The sequence below is a fragment of the Dipodomys merriami genome, unplaced genomic scaffold (assembly GCF_024711535.1).
Source record: "Dipodomys merriami isolate MVZ:Mamm:240054 unplaced genomic scaffold, mDipMer1.0.p SCAF_192, whole genome shotgun sequence".
Lineage (NCBI taxonomy): Eukaryota > Metazoa > Chordata > Mammalia > Rodentia > Heteromyidae > Dipodomys > Dipodomys merriami.
The window spans coordinates 1054715-1079505 of record NW_027203293.1 but is presented as its reverse complement, the minus strand read 5'-3'; the positions used below and the strand labels follow the sequence as shown (position 1 = coordinate 1079505).

At 35.5% G+C, this 24791-nt stretch overlaps 1 protein-coding gene and 1 long non-coding RNA gene across 4 annotated transcripts in view; one reads left to right on the top strand and one right to left on the bottom strand.

Moving 5' to 3' along the window:
• Tsc22d1 (TSC22 domain family member 1) overlaps positions 1 to 24791 on the bottom strand; it is a 92866-nt gene that overhangs the window by 29583 nt on the left and 38492 nt on the right. The window lies entirely within an intron of this gene.
• LOC138831331 (uncharacterized) overlaps positions 14138 to 24791 on the top strand; it is a 59712-nt gene continuing 49058 nt past the window's right edge. For 2 of the 3 annotated variants that reach the window (XR_011373243.1, XR_011373242.1), the window contains exons 1-2: positions 14138 to 14426; positions 15195 to 15228. This is a non-coding gene — a long non-coding RNA (uncharacterized lncRNA). Of the gene's footprint in view, positions 14427 to 15194; positions 15229 to 16438; positions 16549 to 24791 lie in introns of all 3 variants that reach the window. The other variant, XR_011373244.1, reaches the window with a different exon arrangement.

Below are 24791 nucleotides of genomic sequence, written 5' to 3'. Positions count from 1 at the left end.
TATTTTTCCTAAAAAAAAAAAAAAATCCAATGCACACCAAGAAGCAATTATGCCTACCTCACAGTAGATGGCGCTAATACACCACATCCTATGACAATTGGCCATCTATCCTTCGGGAATACATTTTATATATATTCCAGGCTACCTTAAATAAACTAAGTTGACTCATATAACATTCATATAATTTAATTTCCAACCTAATTTTTCATAAGCTGAATACAGAGGTTATTGTATTGCTCCTACATAAAATTAAAAAATTTCAAAATGGGTTAATAAATATAAGAAACTCACAAAGTCTGAAACTTAAAAAACAGGGAAAGGTGAAATGATTAAAAAAAAAACAAATAGTATCACATATAGTGAAGTTCAGTTAAACTGAGAGTTAAAGTTATTTCTACAGTCAACGATGAGAACAGTCAAAAACCCTTTAAAAGCTCTAGTCCCTACAGTACAGGATTTTGTGAAACTCTTTAAAGGTTATATAGAATATATAAATTCTACAAGCCTCTCTCCCATACTAGCCAATCTTAAGTGATTCCAAACTCACAAGCAATGGTCTCAATGCGAATGTGCAGTTCCTAACGGAAAAATGCAGTTTATTATGGCTCGTTTTGCTATCCTAGAACAGGAATGGGAGTTTGGGAAGGCAGAAGTTATTAACATTCAACTAATAATCATGATAAACATATTTGATGAATTTATAGCATAAGGTAACTATCTCAAATCCTAGAAATAAATCTGAGTTTCTGCAATATCACAAAAGAAGAATACAAGAATATCATTAGATGAAGGGTTGTCTGACATCTAGCACAGGAGGTTATCCCACAGATCTTCATAGAAAGAACTGAGAACTGGGATATCTTAAATGATATTAGAATTAAAGAAGATATATGTGTTTTTGTTCTGACTTCTCAACACTAACATACTGTCACTTATACACTTAACTTTCAAACTCAACTGTTTCATTTACAAAACAGAACTTAAAAAAGTAAGAACTTAAAAAAAAGAAGGTATTTTAGCACAAGTCTATAGATTCACTGAATGCTGAACTCCATCCTCTTGCTGCTACCTACCCTTATGTACACATAAATATGCTTATTAAAGAGCTAGTGAAAAGCTAGAAATTATAGAGTAAACTCAAATCACAAGGAAATTTCTTTAACCACATGGAAAATATCTACCAAATCAAGAGAACACATCCTTTTTAATAATGAAATGTCAGAAGTATTTGTTTCAAAGTTAGGAATCAGGCAAATATATAGAGTATCAGCATCCTCTGAAAACTGTAGTCCTGCTCTATCAATACTGAAACCACCAGCTACAAGCACCTTAACTATAACTAGAAGTGATGCAAATGCAAAATACACACTAGGTTTTTGAAGATTCCGGACAAAAAAAGTAAAATATCTCCTTAGCTATTTTTGTACTGACTGAATGTTGAACTGACAATATAAAACTAATTACTAAAATTATTTTATATTTTTATATTTTAATATTGCTCACTTTATGTTTTTATTCTAGTGTTATTTCAGTGATATCAGTAAAAAAAAGCACGAACACTGACAAGCCTATCATCCTTCAATGCTGTGACTGTCCACAGAAAAGCAAAATAATATACAAAGAATTTTTATATCAATAAGAAGGGGTAACAAAGTGGCCAATTACATTCTTATTAATATCTTGCTCCATAAATATAATTATCAAAAAGATAATAAAAGCAATAAAATAGGGTTTAAGCTATTGCTTATGTGGTAGAATGTGCCCAGCCAAGTACAAGTACCCCCTCCAAAATAATAACATTAAAGAGAGCTAAATAGAGACCTAATATCATAAATCATAAAACTGAACTGCAGAGTCAAGTGGTTTTCCATTAAAACCTCAAAATGGTTGCATGAGGAGCCAGACAATTTACATGAGAGAGGGAGCATGGCTCAAGTGGCAGAACACTTGCTTGGCAAGTTCAAGGGCCTGAGTTCAAACCCCAGTACTGAAAAAAAAATTATCATGCAAGAGCCACATAAATATCCAAATTATATTAAATAAGATGGAAAGGCTCTCGGGGCTGGGAAGGTGGCTCAGTGGTAGAGCACTTGCCTTGCATGGCTGAGGCCCTGGGTTCGATTCCTCAGCACCACATAAGCAAAAAGAAAAAAGCCGGAAGTGGCGCTGTGGCTCAAGTGGTAGAACGCTAGCCTTGAGCTGAAGAGCTGAGGGACAGCACCCAGGCCCAGAGTTCAGGCCCCACGACCGGACCCAAAAAAAAAAAAAAAAAAAAAAAAAAAAGATGGAAAGGCTCTCCTAGGCTTGAATAATTTAAACAAAGAAGTATACTAAAAAGAACAGAAATAGGCCACACAGGAAGTGGCGCTGTGGCTCAACTAGTAGAGTGCTCACCTTGAGCTGAAGAGCACAGGCACAGCACCCAGGCCCAGAGTTCAAGCCCCACAACCAACAAAAATAAATAAATAAACTTAAAAAAAAAAGAAATAGGCCACACATACACATACATGCATGCATACATACATGCATACATACACAGAAAAGAAAAGATGATCTTTCCAAATACTAGTTCTAAGTCAATTAGCTTTGCATATAAGAAAAACACTAGCTATGATCCCTGTGTCACACCACACAAAGCTCTACGTATTTCTTCCTGACCAAAAAAATGCCAGGGTGTCAAATTAGATGCATTATAGCTCTATTCCTGGAAACAAAACCTATTTCTAGAACATATGTTTTTTAAAAACCATATTATTTCAGTAATATTTAAAGAACTTTAAAAAAAATCAATAGAAAAAATCCAATAGAAACTGAAAAAGGATCTGAACAGGCATTCCACAAAATATTCAAGTAGTCATCTATCTGTGCTTAATTTCATGAGCAATAACGAAAGCACAATTTAAAACCAAAATGAGGTACCATTACATGCCTACTAAGATGGCTAAAATGAAAATTTCTGACAAGTAGGTTTAAACTTTAGAGATGGGTGGAGTATAGAGAAACTGAAGCACGCGTACACACTTAAAAGTAGCAGGTGAGGTGCAATCACTATGAAAACACCCAATAAAAAGGAACCTAAATACAAGCACAGCAGTATTCTATTCTGTTGGAATATATCCAATAAAATGCAAACTAAAGACATGTAGAAGAATGTTCATGGGTTGGGATGTGGCTCAGTAGTAGAGTGCTTGCCTTGCATGCATGAGGCCCTGGGTTCAGAGTTCAGGCCCAGAGTTCAGGCCCCACAACTGATAGAAGAAAAAAAAAAAAAAAAGAATGTTCATAACTGTATTACCCGTAGTGGCCCTCAAGTAAACGTTACTTAAAGCTCTATGAATAGAAAAGCAAAATAGACTAAACACATACAATGAAAAATACTGAGCAAGAAAATCAGAAACAAAAATTTTAGTGTCAGCGATGGAACCCATGGGCCTTAATAAGCAAGTACTCTACACTGAGCTACACCCCAAGCCCAAGCAATATATTTATGATTTGTGTTCTTTTCTCTCCATACTATATAACCCCTGTTTTCACTGTATTTGATGTTGGTATAATTTGGGGAGGGGAAGGGAAAAAACAAAATGGTTAAATAGGGATACAGGTTGACCCATTGCAACAATGAGATGTAGAAGACACTATGTTGAAAAAACTAACTTTACAATTTAAGTGGGGGGGGGGGGGAAACGGAGGGGGCTGAGATGGGGGAGAGTGTAGTTGTGGAGGTGGAGGGAAGGGATGGTAGGGGAAAAAACAAAGGAAGAGTCAACAATCCTTGATAAGAAATCTACTTATTACCTTGCTCATTTAACTGTAACCCTTTTATACAGTATTTTCACAATAAAAAACTTATTAAAAATAATTCTATTGAATATAATAAATTTGTAAAACATTATTTTAGAAAAAAATCATAGGAAACTGACTTGATGAACTTGAGGTAATAAGTTCCTTAAATCTAAGTCATTAACTATGAAGAATATTTTCATAATTTTGACTAAATTAATAACATCTGTTCAAAGGATATCATTATATAAAGTGAATATAAAGTGAAAAGGTCAGAAGCTGGTAGATCATGCCTGTAATTCTAGCTACTCAGAAGGCTGAGATCTGAGGCTTACTGTTGGGCCAGCAAAATCCATGAGACTCCTATCTCCAATTACCACCCCCCTTCAAAAAAGAAAAAAAGCCTGAAACAGAGGTGCAACAAAAGTAGTACAGAGTTTCAGCCTTAAGTGAAAAAGACAAGTGAAGCCCTGAGTTTAAGCCCTAGTAGGAAAAAAAAAAGTGAAAAGGTTTACTACAAACTAGGCAGTCAAATTAATTCAACAGAAAAATAAGAAAATGAATTTTACAGAAGAGGAAACACAAGTGGCTTCAAAATCACAAAGATTTAATATTTATACGCACTACAGTGACAAAATTGAAGCTGACAACTACCAAAATGTTGGCAAAAGTATCACTTATTTTTTTACGTACTGTTGGTGGGTGGGCAAATTGGAATACTCATTGTAGAAAATATGACATCAGGCTGAAAAATTGAACTGTTTATACACTAGCAGCTGAACCTGTGTCTAATATACAACATATTATTTTTCACAATAGCATTCTTCTTGGCAAAAGAAAAACAAACTGGAAGTAACCCCCAAAACCTATCAAGAGATAATAGCCAAACTCTGGTATAGTTACACATTAATAAAAATGAACAGCATGAGTGCTCAATACAGTATTTCATGAAAATTGTAAAATACAAGTTTCGACTCAGAATTACATTTTAATAAAGCTCAAAAACAAAACAAAGCAACACATTGATGACATGTACATATCTAGATACACTACTTTGGGCATCTGCTTTGTTTTAAAATACAATGTATAAGCTCTTCACACCAAAAAAAAAAAAAAGAAGAAAAAAAGAAAAATCACTTTAGAAGTTACCTAAGCCAATTGTTTTAAAATAAAGACCACAATAAACTTCCCTTTTGATCTCACAGTGTTAGGCTAACAAAAAGTATTCAAGATTTGCTTAGTCAATCATTACAACTAATTATAGTCATGAGAAATTAAGAAACCAAGAAGAGTCAATTCAAACAAGTACAACTAGATTACTAGAAATAAATGTGCTTCAAGCAATAATCATCAGTCATGAGGACTTATGAAACAACCCAAAACAACAAAAATTTGGACAAGATTCACAAAACAAAAATATATCTATTAAATTACTTTCAAATTATATAATACTAATATGAAGGTTGCTATTTCAGCAATTTCACTTCTAATATTAGCATGTGATCATCATAGAATACACAGATACAGCAGGTCAGGAAGTAACAAAGATGTAAGTCTCGGGCTGGGAAGGTGGCTCAGTGGTAGAGCACTTGCCTTGCATGCCTGAGGCCCTGTGTTCGATTCCTCAGCACCACATAAGCAAAAAGAAAAAAGCCGGAAGTGGCACCGTGGCTCAAGTGATAGAGCGCTAGCCTTGAGCTGGAGAGCTGAGGGACAGCATGCAGGCCCAGAGTTCAGGCCCTACGACCGGACCCAAAAAAAAAAAGATGTAAGTCTCTAGAAATCTGCTGAGGCTCTACTTTGGAATCTATAAAGCTAGACCAAGTTAAAATGTGGGAAGTGAAAGGAAGATAAATTATTTCCATCACAGTCACATGATGCCACACATAAATACCTTTAATTTTTCATCTGGTTGCCATTGCTAAACATTTGTAAATCATCCAGCTGCCAAGAGTTTTCTTCAATTTAAGGGAAGGTCAAAGATACAATTTACAATATAAAATTTTTGAGTATTTTCAACTTGAAAGCAGAGAAAACAAAGAGATTTAGAGTAGAAACTGCAATGTTTGAACCCAGAAGTTACAAAGATGAATGAAACTCTTGGCAAGTTTAAGTTGGTCATGTGTAAATATTTCATCACAATAACTTGATACCTTTCCTTCTTTTACTTAAATGCAGGCCAAAACCAATTTTATAGGTTCTTGAATATATCTACTTTTTATTTTAACTAGAAATACTTAGAATATTTAAAAATACTGGAAATAAATTCTTGATAAAATCAGAAATATAAACTAAACAATCTTACTAGAGCACATTAACATAAAAAGACAGAAACTTGTTTTTCAACTATGTTAAATATGTGAATATACCTGGACTTTATTATAAGTAAAGTGAGTTTTGGTTTACAGGTAAAAATTAAGCTCTTCTTCTCTGGTAACCATAAAATGTAAGCCTTATTAATGGATATTTCTTCCATTTTTAACTCATTGAAATAAATACTTCTCTGTACTTCACCTCATTTAGTTTTAGAACTTTCTTAAGTCCATATTAAATCTCAAGCAAATTGATAGAAGTCATTTAAATGCACTGTTTATCCCAACAATGTTTCAAAATCTTATAAAATGAATACCCAAATCATGTCAACTATTTAGCCTTGAACTATTAGTACTATACTCACAATGTACTTACATATAACATATCAAGACCAACTGCCAATTTTAATTCAGGACATCTCATTCTAATTCTAAGAATTATCCCCAAACTGTACTAAAACTATGTTAGAAAAACTAAAACACAAATATAAGTTTACAATCCTAGAATGGAGCTTAAAACTAGTGCTCTTATCATTATTCCACAATACTGTGAATTTCCAGAAATTAAGTAATCACTTAATCACGATCAAAAAAAAAAAAAAAAAAAGAACCTTGGGGAAGGGAGGGAGGGAGGGGATGGTAGGGGGAAAACAATGGAGGGGGTAACAATGTTCAAGAGGAAGTGGAAGTGTACTCATTACCTCACTCATGTAACTGTAACCCTCTGTATAGTATCTCTACAATAAAAAAATTAAAAAAAAAAAAACTAGTGCTCTTGAAAGAAAATTGTTACTAGTAGTAACAATTTGGATGCATCCACTTAGAAGGATGTCTTGACTACATGAAAACTCGCTACCAGTATGATTGTTGGAACTTTTATTTGTAAACCTCAAAGCTTCTGTCTTATGTATGGGAGTTTAGAGGTTTGCTACTTCCTATCTTTGTATGATTTTATTTAAAATATACATTAAAAATTCCAGTTCACTTTTTAAACTATATAAGTATACTCTACTATTAAATTACTCAACAAACCCAGTGACCTTCCTTTATGACAGTTTAAAGTGCTCTATTTAAGCTCAAGGTACTTATTTCAAAACCTATAGTTGTTACTGGACAACTGAGTTTTTCAATAAGCCCCAATTTTATCCAATAGCTACTATGGAGTCAATTCTAGATTCTATGGAATAGCAGAACTCTGTGTGTATGTGTGTGTGTGTGTGTAATTTTTGACAGTAACTTTTTATCAAAAGCAAACATCTCTATAGTACAAAGCAGCATCTTATATGTTTTAAAGATCTCAACTCATTTATTCTTCACAATTGCTCTATGATGTTTGTACTATAAGTACTCTCAATTTATTGTTAGAAACATTAAGTATAAAGAGACTAAATAACCAGCCAAAGGCCTGGTACACTAGTAAGAGGCTGAAATAGGGTGTGAAATGCAGGCAGAGCAGTGTTGGAGCTCACACTGTGAACCAAACTGCCCTGCTGACTCTTCAGAAATGAAGATAGGTGGGTGGAAAAAACCACGGATGGCAGCTTTTTAAAAGTACAAATACTTTTTCATTTTCCAAAAGAAGACAGTATATCATTAGGTAGAACTTGAAACATAGGCCCAAAAGGGGAAAATGGAGGGAGAATTCTGGGTAAAAAGGATGCACAAGGAAAAGGGGTTGAGGTAGTATATTAAATACATTAGAAGTCAGTATGGAACTCTAGGGAGCCAGTGAAGGTTTCTGGGTTGGATATTGAGAGAGTTAACAGCTGGGAAGGAGAGAGGTAGGCTTAGAACCTAAGGGGTCTAAGGAACAGGCAAGGGGTCAGGAACAGGCAAGTTGAAGGGATGAGAAAAAGAAAGTCAAAGGGGACAGAGGTGCTGAGCCTTGGATAACTAGAAAATTGGGTAAACCATGAATAGAAGTTACAAGATTAAGAATAGGAGCTCAAAGAAAATAAAAAGTAGTCAGTGAGCAACTTAGAACAAGGCAATGGGAAAGGCCTAGAGTAAAGAGGAGGATTTGGAGTTATTTGTAGAGCTTAGGGTGAGGTGAAAGAAGAGAACAGAACTAAGGAGATGACCTTTACAAATCATATGCAGCTCTTGTTAAACGGCTAAAAGATAAAAATATCACAGGTAAGAACAGGTCAAAATTAGGAAATGAAAGACCAGAGTTAGCTGTAGCAAGGCATGGAGCAAAGCCAGAAAAATCTACTGAATAATGAAGGAGCTGAATTCTTTACAAAATTTTATGCTCAGTCATTAACTTATATGAAATTATTTTTTTTTAACTTACAAAGCACACCACCTCCCTTGCCACGCCAACAAAATCCTGCTGCTAAAGTACCAAGGCTACAAAGTAGCAGAACACTAGCCTTGAGCAAAAGGGCTCAAGGACAGCACCCCAGACCCTGAGTTCAAGCCCCATGTTGGGAAAGGAAGAAAGAGAAAGAAGAAAAGAGGGACAGAGAGAGAGACAGAGAGAGACAGAGAGAGACAGAGAGAAAGGGAGGGAGGGAGGGAGGGAGGGAGGGAGGGAGGGAGGAAGGAAGGAAGGAAGGAAGGAAGGAAGGAAGGAAGGAAGGAAGGAAGGAAGGAAGGAAGGAAGGGAAGAACTAAGATTATAGAACTGTAATTCCTCACACTGGAAACAGTAATAGTGAACCAAAAGAGATACAGCCACATCCTCTAATTATTTTACTAGTATTAAGGAATATGCTTCATATCAAAACAAAACTGCATCATGGATTAAAACAGAAGACTTCACTCTTATCTGTTTCCCCACCAACCTCAGCATTTGCATTGCTTCTCCACAACCTTTATCTCTGTCTTGGGAATGCCATGTAATTCGGCATGATGAATGCTTAGCACTGGGGAAGAATGGGTGCTAGGCAGGCACAGAGCTTAGAGAGCCCCATCCCTACACCTAGGGAGGCAGAGCAGGCTTCTCCTCAAGGAATTGATCCACTTTTAACTTAGGATACCACTTAAAGATATAAACATGTGCCTGAATAATAAATGCCAAAACTGCATAAAACCTTCAAACCTCATCTGCACACTATAGTTATTAACATATTTGGAAGGAATAAAACTAAAAGTATGATGTTGACAAAATTGCCTTCAAGTTAGAAGAAAGTGATAATACATTGCTTATTTCAGTGCTTCAAATGACCCCACTATCCACTCTTCATATATGAAATAGGAATATGAATACTTTTCAGGACTCACTAAGTCACTTATAATTAAAGTTAATTAACCTCCCAGGGACATTCAAAGACAGTTGACAGTGAACTTTTGGGATTCACAGGCAATCTATATTTAGCCTGGGATTAGTTAGCGAGGCTGCAGAACGATATTAAAGGACTCTTGATTCCAATGCTTACACCACCTGATAAGTTTCACTTTTCCACAGGGTACACCTGGCCAGTTATCTTTAGTTGTGCTACAGACGGTTACAAAAAACCAAACAAACAAACAAAAAAAAACCAAGGAAGGAATGAGTCACTGTAACACTGTCACCTGGGTAACAAATCACTTTCCCGTATTATCTCTCAGCTTCAACTCTTACTCCTCTGTAATCCATTTCCCCATCCAGTAGCAAGAGTAGCTTTTAAAAACACATTAGACTAGGTTGCCTCTGCTGCCAGCTCCACTTATAATCCTTCAATAGAGTTCTATTAGCAGTACAGTAAAAACCTACCTCTTGCAGGGCCCTACAGCATCTGGCCTCTGCTTGCCTCTCCAATTCTACTCTCATGCCACTGTCCCTTTGCTTCAGCCACCCAGGCCTCCCTTCTGCTCCCTTAGCAAGTCCAACTCCTTCTCACAGAAGAGCCTTTGTCCCTCCTGGGCCCTCTGCCAGTACAGAGCTGGAGACAGATGTACACCTCCAATCCTTTAAGAGAGAAAAACTTCTGAGGAGTAGTGGGTGTCATCACAAACACCTAGCCATATAAAAAACACATGAGATCTCATGTGATAACCATGAAGTAGCAGATGAGTGTCAATCTTAGCAAAACAGTAAGAATTTTAAATTGCTAATGAGCCATACCCTTTGAATAAAGGACTCTAAATTATTAGTAACAATTCTAGACCCAAAACAAACTGAAAATACCAGATTTCATACCTAGGCATGAAATGGATGCTTCCATTTCCAGACATGCCAACAACGTTACCAGAAACAAAACAGAAACCAAAAGATTTACCAACACAAAAATGCTCCAGGTAGCACTGCTGGATGCTAAAGCTAGTATCATATGACAGGCAGAACCACAAGGACCAGAGGATAGGGATGGTGGTGACAGTTGCACACTAAACGTGAGTATAGTTAACCCAGCTGAATTGTTCACTTATACATTGTTAGGATAGCATGTATTTTATCACAGCTAACATTTTAAAAGAGGAGGGTAGGATAGTTTCAATATAGTTTTGAAATGAAAATCTTGGAACTCTTCACCCTTAAAAACATAAAAACATCTGTTAAATCATGAAGGATACAGTAATAAGATGCAACTGCTCACAAAATTAATTACTAGCACTAAAGGAGCTGAAAAAGGAGCTAAACACTTGGGAGAAGAAAAACATACTTTCAGATTTTTATCTTGGCTAATAGGAAAACATACTTTACTAAAACAAGATATTATTTTCACTCATCAAACCAGAAAATATGTAAGAAAAATATGTAAGAAAAATATGTAGAAGAAATGTTGGGCAAGGGAAATGAATACTCTCATATATTGTTGGAAAAGTCAAGGCCCTTCTGAAAAGCAATAGACTCTTGTATAGTAGACCTTTGGTATCTTCAGGCATGGTTCCAAGGACAATGCTATGGATTAAAATATAGTGCATCAGCCAGGCACTGGTGTCTCACGCCTGTAATCCTAGTTGCTCAGGAGGCTGAGATCTGAAGATCACTGTATGAAGCCTGGGCAGAAAAGTCCATGAGACTCTAATCTCCAGTGAACTACACAGAAAAAGCCAGAAGTGGAGTGGTAGCTCAAGTGGTAGAGCACTAGCCTTGAGCACAAAGAGGCTCAAGAACAGCACCCAGGCCCTGAGTTCAAGCCCTAGGACCAGCAAAAAACAAAACAAAACAAAAAAACCCCACTAAACAACAGTGCATGCTCAAGATACACAGACTTCAGTACTCTAATCTACAGTGTACATGCAGTAGGTCTGAACATTCACAACTTGAGACTGCATTGAGTAGGCTACATTGCTGTTACAACATTACTTTCATACACATTAATGCTGCCCATCAAAAACCAGATCAATTTCATATTCTTTATTGTACTGTAGATGATTCATTTTCCCCATAATGCCACCCAAATTTTGCTGACACTATGCCTTTGAACAAATACAAAAATTTTACTTTATCATTTAAACACATTACCTTTGCCTTGTTTTTTTGGTTGTCATGGAACTCTGGGCCTAGGCATGGTCCCTGAGCTCTTCAGCTCAAGTCAAGTACTCTACCACTGGAGCCACAGTGACAACTGGTAGTTAATTGGAGATAAGAGTGTCAGGGAGGGGCTGGGAAGGTGGCTCAGTGGTAGAGTGCTTGCCTTGTATGCATGAGGCCCTGGGTTTGATTTCTCAGCACCACATAAGCAGAAGAAAAAAAAAAAAAAGCTGGAAGTGGCGCTGTGGTTCAAGTGGTAGAGCGCTAGCCTTGAGCTAAAGAGCTGAGGGACAGCGCCCAGGCCCAGAGTTCAGGCCCCACAACCGGACTCAAAAAAAAAAAAAAAAAAAAAAAAAAACTCATGGACTTTCCTGCCTGGGCTGGCTTTGAATCGTGATCCTCACATCTCAGCCTCCTGAGTAGCTAGGATTGCAGGCACCTGGCTGTTTTTTTTTAACTTTTGAGGAGGCATTTTTTTAAGGGCCAGGAAACACTCAGCTGATCACACAGTGATTTAAAACAACTGATGATAATGAGGAACTAACTATTGTGAGAACGCAAACGTTTTGTTTAGAAATAAAAATTTTTTATCATGCTTGGTCAAACTGTCTGAGCACAAGACAGGCGCTGTATATACTAAGAATCTTTTTTTAAAAAGGTATTTTTTACCTCTTATTTCACTTCTGCAAAAACCCTAACAATCGTGAATACATACAAAGATTAAAGTCTAATATGAACATTCATTAAGCACCATGAATAAAGAAGAAATGGGAAAAAAGAAATTAATACTGGGCAATAATAAAATTCTGGTACATCCGTGTTTTTATATAGCAAGTAAAAATGTCGCTGAATAACTTGTGAAAACATGGAAAAATGTTGAGTTACAAAATTTTGAGAAGATGTAGATGCCAAATATCACTTCAAAAATTTTAATGTTTTCGTTTCTTTCATGCATGTGTTTCTAACGCATTTATAAGATTATTTCTTTATTGCTTTGTATGTCCCTCCCCCACAGTGTAACCCCCGCTTTCACTATATTTGATGTCAGTATAACATGTGGAGGAGATGGGGACAAACAAGTCGTTTAAGGATTCAGGTGGACCTGTTGCAACAATGAGAAGTACAAAATGTCATGTCAAAACAGCTTTACAATGTCGGTGTGGGGGGGGTATGATTGTGGGGGGGGAGGGGGGTGGCTGGGAAGGGAGGTGAAGGGTAAACAAAGGAGGAGGCTGCAATGCTTAGTAAGAAATTTATGCATTATCCTGCCCATGTAATTGTAACCCCTCTGTACAGTATGTTCTCAAATAAAATAAAATAAAATTTTAAATTTAAAAAAAAAATTTCAGACAACATGAACAGAAATGTTTGCCTATATTCTTCTGCTTTCCTACAGCTAAGTTTAGGTCTCCACAATGGTGCAAAGAAGGGATACTGGAATAAGTTTATTTTAACAACAAGCTAATTGTAAGTCATACTTGTGAGGAGAGAATAAGGGAAACCATGAATTGCATAAAATATCTACCTAGCTGTCTATTTTCATAATTAAGCTGCTACATTGTAAGATAAAGAACTAAATCTTATTTCTAACATTTAACTTATAACTACCTTGCTGACATATAGTAATAACTGTTCAATATGTCAATGTGTAAATACCCACAAGTCCAAATGGACAACTTTCTGAACAACAGCAACAAAAAAGTTCACACACATATACTTTTAAAAATAATCAGAACCACCTAGCCAAGTCAAAAGTGGTATGTGACTATGATTAAAAGTAAATGTTGCCATTTTAAAATCTTAGAAAAAATAACAATGGTTTCTTGATAAAGAAAGGACTGAGTCAAACAAAGATTACTAATATTTGATGAACTTAGAATAGAGATAGAGGCAAAACTTGGCAATACATACCACTTAATCGTATCAAGGATTTTAAAAACAAAATTACCTTACTTCAAGTAACCAGTAACTTCATTTAAGAAAAATAAGGAAGGACAGGAGAAAGAAACAAAAAGGTAAAGAAGGTAAGGTAAGGAAGGTAGGTAAGAAGGAAGTCACATTACTCCTATTTGCAGATGACATGATCCTGTATGGAAAAGAACCTACAAACTCCAAAAAAAACTCCATTATCACCTTTGAAAACATAGCAACATATAAAATCAACACTGAAAAATCAGTAGCTTTTCTATATGCTATGAATAAATAGGCTAAGAAAGAAATCAGAAAAACACTCTCATTCACAGTAGCCCCTCAAACAATAAAATTCCTAGCTACTAACTTAATTAAACCAAGGAAGTGAAAGACCTCTATACTGAAAACTTTATAACATCTCTACAATTAAAATTATAAAAACCTAAAGAAACTGAAGACACAGATAATAGAGACTTCACATGCTTATGGATCAGTAAATTGCCAAAAACAATCTACAGATTCACTACCCACCAAAGTACCAACAATTTCTTCACAGAAATAAAAAATAAATAAATAAATCCATGTGGAGGCATAAAAGACTCCAAATAGGAAAACAATCCTAAGTGAAAAGAGCAATACTGGAGTAATCAAAATACCAGACTTCAAATTATTCTCCAAAACCATAGTAACGAAAACAACTTGGTTCTAGAACAAAACCAGACCTGAAAAACAATGGAACAGAAAACCTAGTAATGGGATGGGTGAGATTGTTGAAACATTATATTCATAAACATTTGGAGTAGCAACTCCTTTGTAATATATATATTACAGACCTAGAAACAAAGCCACAAAGATACAGGAATCAACTTTTCAACAAAGGAGCCAAAAAAGATACACTGAAGACAACCTCTTCAATAAATGTTTCTGGGAAAACTAGATATGTACTTGCAAAAGACTGAAATTTGACCTTCTAACATTCCCCATGTATAAAAATGAACTTCAAATGGATCAAAGACCTCAAGGTAAGACCTGAAACTTTAAATCTACTACAGAAAACACAGGGGAAGTTCTGGAAGTTACGGGCACGAATATATTTTTTCTGAATAAGCCTTCAATTGCTCAAAGAAAACAAGAAAGTAGTTTACAAATGAAACTACTTCAAATTAAAGATTTTGTACATCAAAAGAAACAATTACCAGAACCAAAAGACAACCCACAGTATGAGAGAAAAATCTTTGTCAGCTATTCAAGAGAAAGCTCTTTCAGATAAAGAACTAATATCTAGAATATACAAATAACTTAAAAAAAAGAGAAAGCAAAAATAATCCAATTAATTGAACAGTTCTCAGAAGAATTATAAATGGCTAATAGACAAATGAAATGTTCAATATCCTTAGCCATAACAAACTAAGATCTCATTTTATTCCAGTCAAAATGGTAGCCATCAAGAAAATAAAAAACAAATACTGGTAGGGATATGTGGTAGGAGAAGCCTCATTCACTGCTGGTGAGAATGTAAACTAGTATAAATCAGTATGGAGGTTCCTCGAAAAGCTAAAAGTAGACCTCCCTTATGACCTCACCATACCAGTATTAGGCATACATCTAAGGGAGTATAAACCAACATACAAGACACCTGCATACCTATGTTTACTGAAAGAATGTTACAATAACCAAATGATGAAATCAGCTAAGTGCCCAACAACAGATGACTAAATAAAGAAAATAAAGAGACTTATGTACCATAGAATATTATTCAGCCATATAAAATAAAATTGTGTCATTTGCAGGAAAATGGACTTGCAGAATATCATACTAAGCAAGGTAAGCCAAGCCCAAAAAGTTGAATGTTGTACATTTTTGCTTAAATGTGGATGGTAGATCTAAAAGACATACATTTCCATGGATATATAATATATACACCCATACACATAATCATGTATATACATATATCCATACATAGGACTTTAATTATAGGACTATTTGGGATGATGGAGGTGAAAGGAAAAAAAATTAAAGAGTCAATAATGCATCCACAGCATAAGCAATCTCAATGAAAGCTGTTCATCAATAAGGGTTAGGGGGTGGGGAGAGAGAAAGAAATATAAATGTTATTCTGAACAAAATATAATGTATATAATGTATATACATCTGAACTACTATAGCAAACCCCTTGGCACAACTAATGTACACTTTAAAAAAATGACAGGAAAGTAGGACTGCCTCTATTGGTGGGCTGTGGTAGGGGAACACGTTCTAACAGAAGGTTTGTAAGGAGGGTAAAGTAAAATAGAATGAAGAAGCCTGTTGGGAGTGGTTTTGAGGGGGCAGGTGATAAGGCTTAGATTACAGAATAATAGTGACCATCACTACTGTGAAAAATAAACTTCCTCCTCACTAAAATATTGATAAAAATTAGAAATTTCCCAGAATTATCCCCTACAAATTGGAAGACAGAAGGGTACCAGGAATAGTATTCCGTGATCTTTCAACAACTGAGCATTTAAGCTGGTCATGGTAGTGCACGCATATAATCCCAACGAGGCCAAGGCAGGTAGATAGAGACATCAAGGTCAGCCTGGCTACATATTCATAGAAAAGAAACACTGGCATTGCAATGATTGTTACTAAAAGGACAAAAAGAAAGGTTTTTTCTGGAGAAGATGTCAACAGTAAATTTTACCTATAATAAAGTGTGTCATCTGTAACCTCTATTTTAACTAAAATAGAAATTCCAAGATATTAGAGAAAGCAACTCATGAAAATTCTTCAATAAATCCTTCAAACATAGAAGTGTATACCCACGATATCATCAGCCTGGTGAGTGTATGTGTGTTCATACACATATAGTACATATACACAAACATACACATGAATATATATATGTGTGTGTGTATGTGTGTGTGTGTGTGTGTGTGTGTGTGTGTGTATATATATATATATATGTATATATATATATATATATATATATATGTATATATATATACCTTTAAAAAGAAGTAATCAGAATATTCTTTTTTTTTTTTGGTCATAGGCTTGAACTCTGGGCCTGGGCACTGTCCCTGAGATCTTCAGCTCAAGGCTAGCACTCTTGAGCCATTTGAGCCACAGTGCCACTTTCAGTTTTCTGGTGGTTAATTGGAGGTAAGAGTCTCATGGACTTTCCTGCCTGGGCTGGCTTTGAATGGTGATCCTCAGATCTCAGCCTACTGAGTAGCTAGGATTACAAGCATGAGCCACCAGCACCTGGCTAGAATATTCTTATGTTTTGTTTTGTTTTGTTTTTCTTTTTTGCCAGTCCTGGTGCTTGAACTCTGGGCCTGGGTGCTGTCCCTGAGCTGCTTTTTGCTCAAGGCTAGCACTCTACCACTTGAGCCACAGCGCCACTTCCGGCTTTTTCTGTGGATGTGGTACTGAGGAATCAAACCCAGGGCTTCCTGCATGCTAGGCGAGCACTCTACCACTGAGCCACATTCCCAGCCCCTGGCTAGATATTCTTAAAGGAGATAAATGTTGTTATAATTGTTTTCCTTTGTGTGGGAACCTCACCTACACCTTTGTGTAGAGAACCTCCCCCTAAATCGTATAACTTCAAAGATAGGCACCATATTTTACTTTTAAAAAGCAGAAATCTAAATAATAAAAACACTGAATCTCTACTTTCAATGTAACCAGGACTATAGCAGCAGTTCATAAGAGTAGCTACTTCTCTAGAATAACTTCTTATGGGGAAATAATTTTTAAAGATAATGTTTCAAGACATTCACATTAATTTAGGATTATACTCAAAATTTTGGAATAATTTTAACTCATTTATATGCACAAAACCTTGAAGAGTGAATTTAAAGCCTGTCTCAGTTTCAAAAGACGTGCATCAGTAAGTTCATAACCTATTTCTTAAAATGAGAGAGAAGTTTAAAATCTTGATTGCAAGCAAGAGCACAATGACATTAGGGGAAGAGAATTCACTTGCCATGACCACTGAATGCCTCTGAAACTGCTAGACGGAATCCCAGGCATGACTTCAGAAGAACTGCCAGCTGAGCCCATCTTTACTCACACACTGCCTTGCTGTTCTGACAACCATAAGACACGCCAAATTACACTGACTTTGCAGTCAGACTCAGTGCAATCACAAAATATTTAACCAAGGTTTTAAAAATAATAAAGCATGTTTCAGATGAATATTTAGAAAAATATCATTTTGTGTTCTGCACTGAAATGCCAGACTATGATCTAAAATCCCACTTACACTCAAAATATTTACTCTATTAGAGGCAACTTTTTTTTTTTTTTTTTTTTGGTCCGGTCGTGGGGCCTGAACTCTCGGCCTGGGCGCTGTCCCTCAGCTCTTCAGCTCAAGGCTAGCACTCTACCACTTGAGCCACAGCGCCACTTCCAGTTTTTTTTTTCTTTTTGCTTATATGGTGCTGAGGAATCAAACCCAGGGCCTCAGGCATGCAAGGCAAGCGCTCTACCACTGAGCCACCTTCCCAGCCCTAGAGGCAACTTTTAATAATGAAGTTCTGACTTATAGAAGAGAGCAATAAAAATAAATTAACATTACAAATTTGGTTCTTCCATAAATTCCAGCTTTCCTACAAAAAAAAAAGAAACTGCATCTATTTTTATACTGAAAAATGAACTAGGACTTAACCTCTTCATTTCCAGAGGAGCTCCCAAGTTACAATAAAATGGAGCCACACTTTTTAAAACCACAAACTAGTTAAAGGTAACCTGATATTTACACTAGGTGAAAAAGCAATTTAAATTTAGCAATATGGCTACACATGTATTTTAAAAGTATACTGTAGGAAGACCAAGGTACTCTAAAAGTTTTGGAATTTAGAAGAAATAGAAAATGTATATAACTGTCTCTTCAGATAGTCTCATACCCAACTCTGAAAAAAGTCCATGCAACAGAAGTGATTACTACAAATGGGGCACTGACGACTCAAGCCTGTAATCCTAGCTACTCAGAAGGCTGATATCTGAGAATCACACTTCAAAACCAGCCTGGGCAGGAAAGTCTGTTTAACTCTTTTCTCTACAAACTACCAAAAAAGTTGCAAGTTAAGCTGTGACTCAAATGGTAGAGCACTAGCTGTGAGAAAAAAAGCTCAAGGACAGAGCCTAGGCCCCGAGTTCAGTCCCTAGGTCAGGGCAAACTCCACCTCCCTCCCTCAAAAAAGTTTGCTACAGAGGATTACTGGTTTGTATTAATGAACATGATATTGTAAATAAGACAGCAAAGCTCGAGTATCATTAATAGTTCATATGGAAAGCTGTCTTTAAAATGTGATAGCCAATACTAAGATTTTATACTTAAGTATGATAAAAGAACTACGAATACCTTTCAAAAAACATTGTTGAAGGACATGTTCACTGTTATTATCACATTTTCTATAAAGAAAAAACTTCAAAAATGTAAACATTGATAAAAGAAAATACCACCAACCTAAAATTTGGGAGACTACCCAACTAAAATAAAAACTTATGAAAAATTACTGCTGTATGATTAAATATTTACAAAGATTTAATAAACTATCTTACACAAAATTTTCACCAGAATAGTAATTTACTGAATTTTAGTTAAGTATGATTATTCTGTAATCAAACTTTATAAATTTTATCAGAAACAAAACTAAAAATGTTTTAAGTTTTAAAAATTACTAGAAGTGATTGTTTTTATTCATGAATGCATATTTTTTCAAAATATATTTGTTAGTACACCTTAGTAAGATAGAAGTCGTACACTTCAATGTACTCTTTGCTCTACAAACACAAATCTTATACTAATAATGAAGAAGTTTGTTATCTAACAATGAATGTTGACGCTACTAAGTTTCAGAAGAAAAAATATACATATATATAAAATAAATGAGTATCACACTCACAACCGCCACAAAACCGTTGCTCAAAAAAAAAACAAAAAAGACAACTCAAGCAAAAAAAAAAAAAACAAGGAGATGATGTACATGATTTCCAAATGATGATTCACCCTCAATGAATATTTTAAGTGATTGCAAAAGGCTGAAGTGATCAGATTATTCCAACTACCAAATACCAGACTACCAGAGTTCCTATTATCCAGAACTTAGCAAAACAGACCTTACAATTATCAAAAGGTTTTTTAAAAAAGTATTTTAAAGTTTCTTTTGAGAAGCAATACAATGCTAAATGGCAAGCTCCCATTCTAAATTTGTTTTATATAGGTATAAAATAAGATAAAAACTGTTGTGGAAATGGCCTCTGCCACCTCACACACATGTCCCAACTCCAGAAAAGGCACAGCAGAAAGCTTCCTAACCTGAAGAATGAAAACAAATGCTGTTATTCTAAAGCAGAAGTTTGTGAGAAAAAAAAAAGAACAGCAAAACAAGAAAACAAGCTATGGTTCAATCAATAATTTCTTCCCCAAAAGTATTTCAAATATCTGTCATAGTTTAGGAATAGTTCAGGAAGTTATCAAACTTACTACAATAAAGCCAAATGAACTGAGTACCTTTTTCTTTTCAAAGCTAGAAATAAGTCTGATTTTTCAATTTTAGAAGATCCAAATTGTGGAGCTATTGTCAATTATTAAGACGTCAAGAGTCTATCAGATTTGATTTTTCCCCTTCAGTAACATTTATTTTACTAGGAGAAGCAAAGAGCTAAGAGAAAATGTTACATTTCAAATTCTTTCAATATTACTATCTTTTTTGTTGTTGTTGTTGGTCGTGGGGCTTGAACTCTAGGCCTGGGCGCTGTCCCTCAGCTCTTCAGCTCAAGGCGAACGCTCTACCACTTGAGCTACAGCGCCACTTCCTCAATATTATTATCTTTCACTGATTCTAAGTAGCACATTTTACATTTCTCATCTTAGGTTTCTTTTTTCATTGTTTCTTTTACTCCTTAGTAAAAGAAAAAAATGAGTGGCATCCTAAAATTTGATGAAATAAAAGCTATAATAAACTAATAGATTAGTTTTATATAGTTTATGCAATATTACATATTGGATGCTAAATAGTAATTAACCTACCTATGCTACATTGGCAAAGATAAATGAAAGCAAAGTCCCTGGACTCTTAGGGGTTTTAGCAGGAAGGAAAATGGAATGCAAAAATGTCAAGCCATAATTACAAGGAATGATATAGTAAGTACCTGGCATAGAGACAGTAAACAGGATTGGTGATCTAACCTGATCAACAACATCACTGAGGCCTCCCTGGAGGCAAAGATGTGAGCTACAGAGAGGAGAGCTGCCAAGAAGTAATCAAGTATGGGACTGCAGAGGCAAAAAAGAACTGAATCTCTCTAGGTTTCATAAATTTTATGAAGACTTTGTCTCTGTTCTACACATACAGATTGAAACCAATGGGGAAGGCAACTAAATGTTTCTGAAACACAAAATTCAACTTGTGTCTATCTTGAGAAACATCCCTCAGGCCATACTGCAAAGAATGAGTGTGTTTAGCACACAAGGGTACCTACCATAAGATCAATGACAATAATCATACTGTAAGTTTGGACGTAAAGGATTAAGCCAGTATAATGTCAAGAGGGATGGGGGAAAAAAGAGATATTTGAGACAAAATGAAAAAAATAAGATCAGATGAGGGTTTAAAGAATATTCAGGACAATACGGTACCCAAGGTTTCCTGCATAGCTGGAATCATGGAGTAACATCTGCTAAGCTGAGAAATGCTATGGAAATCTACACTCAGAGGGACAGAGATGTCAAAAGATAGTTAAACCCATGAAGTTTACAGTGTTACAAGCTTTAGTCATCTGTTTAAAGGTATTTTACCTACAGTAGGGGTAGAAATACCTAAGAATTGACAAATGGTAACCAAGACCTCAACAGAGAAACTCCCATCTTAAAATCCTAGATAGATGAAGAATGGTGAATCACTAATAATCACTAATAATCTTATAGTACTATAGTGGAGTTATTAAGAAGTGAAAGCAAAAATAAGTTGGCTGAGGAAGGAAGAAGACATGGAGATTACAGGTAGTTTTAAGTTTGGGCACACAGAAGGGTGGGGCAGTAGTTAATAGAATTAGATATTAATCAATAGAAGTTTGAAAGACTAACATGTTTCTATGTATATGAGGACAGTTGGAAAAATATGGAAAAAGAATACAAAATCTTAAGACATAACAAAATGCAAAGTTGGTGAGATCAAGATCATAGCTGGAGTTAAAAGGGATATGTGCTCAAAAAGGTAGATTCATGTTTGGTATTAGGATAATGAAGAAGTCCCAGGTAATTTCTAACTTCATTTCAAAGATGGAAGTGAGACACCCTTGTAAGAAACCTACATGTTTTTCTGTGCAAGGGAACTAAGATGAAGTAAAATACTTGTGCTTTTCTGGCTGTAGCTGGGTCATAGAAAACATTTTTCACACTCTAATCCATTCACTCCTCAAAAATACACCTAAGAGGCACATATGTTATTAGCCCCTTCACAGAAGTGGAAACCGAGGCACCTGACCTGCCTCAGGTGAAAGGCCAGTGATAGTCATTCCAACAGTGACTTTAGACAGCCATAGCTCAATGTGCCATATGACCTCAGGTAGTTTAAGACTGACCTTGCAGCACTATGCCACTATAGATCGATGGTTTGGAGAATACTTAAAATGTTAACTCCAGATAGCTAAGGATAAAACCTGCATTAATTACCTCATTTTCAAGTAATTTAAAAGTTTAGTTATAACCAAGAAGTCCACTAGCTCATACTAGTGAGAAATAATCTTTGATCTTCTGAGAAAACTTCCTAAGAGCACTAAGTAGCATTATATTTATATTAACCTCCATTACAACATCTGGGCATCTCAAAGGTTGCATAGGTATTTTCTATTAAAACATTTGTTCAGTGCCTATTGTGTAGAATTCAAGTGTTAAAACTCAGGAAGTCAAGTAGTAAACAAACCAACATATGTACTTTAAACAGAGATATTATGAGGGAACCAACCTACTAAAGAATGAAGGTCAGGGGGTAGAACTAGACATTTAGATGACTAATAATGGTACCTAATGAGAAAACATATAAACTGAAATATAAAAATGGAGGGAGCAGAAAAGAGTTAGAAATTCAGATACTGAGTGAAAAAGCCCAAGATGACCAGCAAAGAAGAGTGAAGATAAATTTGGAGAATAGTAATGTTATATCATGGGTCATGTTATTGCTTGTGAAAGGGAAAGCAATTGAGTATTAAGGCAATTGAATCAGCTGGGCACCAGTGGCTCACACCTGTAAAATACTAGTTGCTCACAAGACTTAAAAAGTGAGGATCACAGTTGAAAGCCAGCCTGGGCAAAAAAATTCATGAGAATTTTATCTCAAAGTAATCACCAAAAAGCCAGAAGTGGAGCTATGGCTAAAGTGGTAGAGTGTTGAACAAAAAAAGCTCAGGGATAGCATTGAGGCCCTAAGTTCAAGCCCCAAGACCAGCACCAAAACAAAATAAAAGGATTATAGTAAATCATATCCAAGCAGAGGACAAGACATAAAGTGAAACCACTAAGTGCTTTGGTGACAGTTCAGGAAAAATGACAGTGATTTGAAAAGATGTTCAAAAATGATTAGATCTGAGAGGGATTTAGTAGGAAAATCTGAACTTTGGCAAAGAAACAAAGAACATTGGAGAAACTGGGTTATGGAAAAGAACTCTATGAAAAAGATGTTGAAGATCAGGTCATTGAGGAACTGTAATGCTATGAGGTTACACACACTTTAATTAGAGTAGCCCAAATCAAACACTGGTAATACCAAACTCTGGTGAGAATGCTGAGCAACAGAACTCTAATATGTGATACCTGCAAGAAACTCACTTTGGCTACAAAAACACATACAAATTAATAGTAGATGGATAAGTAGATGCCAGTGGCTCAAACCTGTAATCCTAACTGCTGGGAAGGCTGAGATCTGAGGATCATGACTTCAAGACAGCCCCAGAAGGAAAGTCCATGAGATTCTTATCTCCAATTAACTATCAGAAAAGGAAGTGAGATGGAGCAAGTGGCAGAGCAGTAGCCTTGAGCAAAAAAAGCTCAAGAACAGCACCCACGTTTAAGCCCCAGAACTAGCAACAAAAAGCAGATGAACAGAGACAGATACTATGCCAACACTAATCAACAGAAAGTGAAGAAGCTATACTCATTTCAGACAAAGCAGACTTTAGAACAAGGAAAACAATCATGGATAAACAGGAGTATTACATAATGATTTAAAGTAATACTCCCAGAAAACATTAAACAAAAACTGGTAGAAATTCAAAAAGAAATAAACAGATCTGCAACTACAGACTTACATACCTACTGGTAATTGATAGATCATGTGAGCATAAATCAATGAAAACTTAGGAGAATTTGGTAACACTAGCAATCAACCAAATCTAAATCTAGGCTCCTTCATTCTACATCATCAAAATCATATTCTTCTCAAGCTCATATGGAACAATCAGTAAGATAGATCACATTCTAGGTAGTAGAACACATAGCAAAAAATGTAAAAGAATACAAATCATGCTCTCAATCACAATGGAATTTAAACTAAAAATGAACACACACCAATTATTTGCAGGTAGACAAAAGACCCTTAAAATCCATAGAAACTCGATAACACACTTCTAAACTTCACATGAGTCAAAGCAGTAGTCTCAAGAGAAACCTTAACATTGTTAAGATAGTGGTACTCACTAGACACTATGCAAGAAACTATACAACTTGTGGACAGGGATAGAAGGGAAAAACTGGGAGAGAGGGAAGAGGAGGTGATATCCAAAAAAAAAAAAAAAAAGTATTAATGATTACAATTACCTGACTTATGAAATAACCCCTTAGTATATCATCTTTATAATAACACTTTAAAATATTTATTAGAAAATAAGCTAAAGGAAGATGAGCTGTAACAAATAGTGCTTAGAGGGAAATATAAGGCAGTAAATCCACATATCAATAATTAACTTTTATGGAAAATTAGAAATAGAAAAACAATATATACCTAAAACAAAAAAAATCATCAGAAATCAATGAAAGTGAAATACTGGAATATTTTTGAATATGGTTAAAAATAGAGAAAAATCAGCATAACCAAAATCTAGTTCTGTGACCAAAGAACAAAAAACAAAACCAGAAGACACACACACACACACACACACACACACACACACACACACACACACACACATACACACACACACAAATAGAGAACAATTGAAGGAGCTATAACTGATTCCATAAATATTATGAGAATCCTATTCACACAAACTTGATAACTTAAACCAATTCCTTGAATGATACAAACTACTAAACTCACAGGGGGAAAAAAATAGAAGAAGACTATATCTATTAAAGGAATCGAATTAGTAGTCAGCAACTTTCTCAAACAGAATGTACT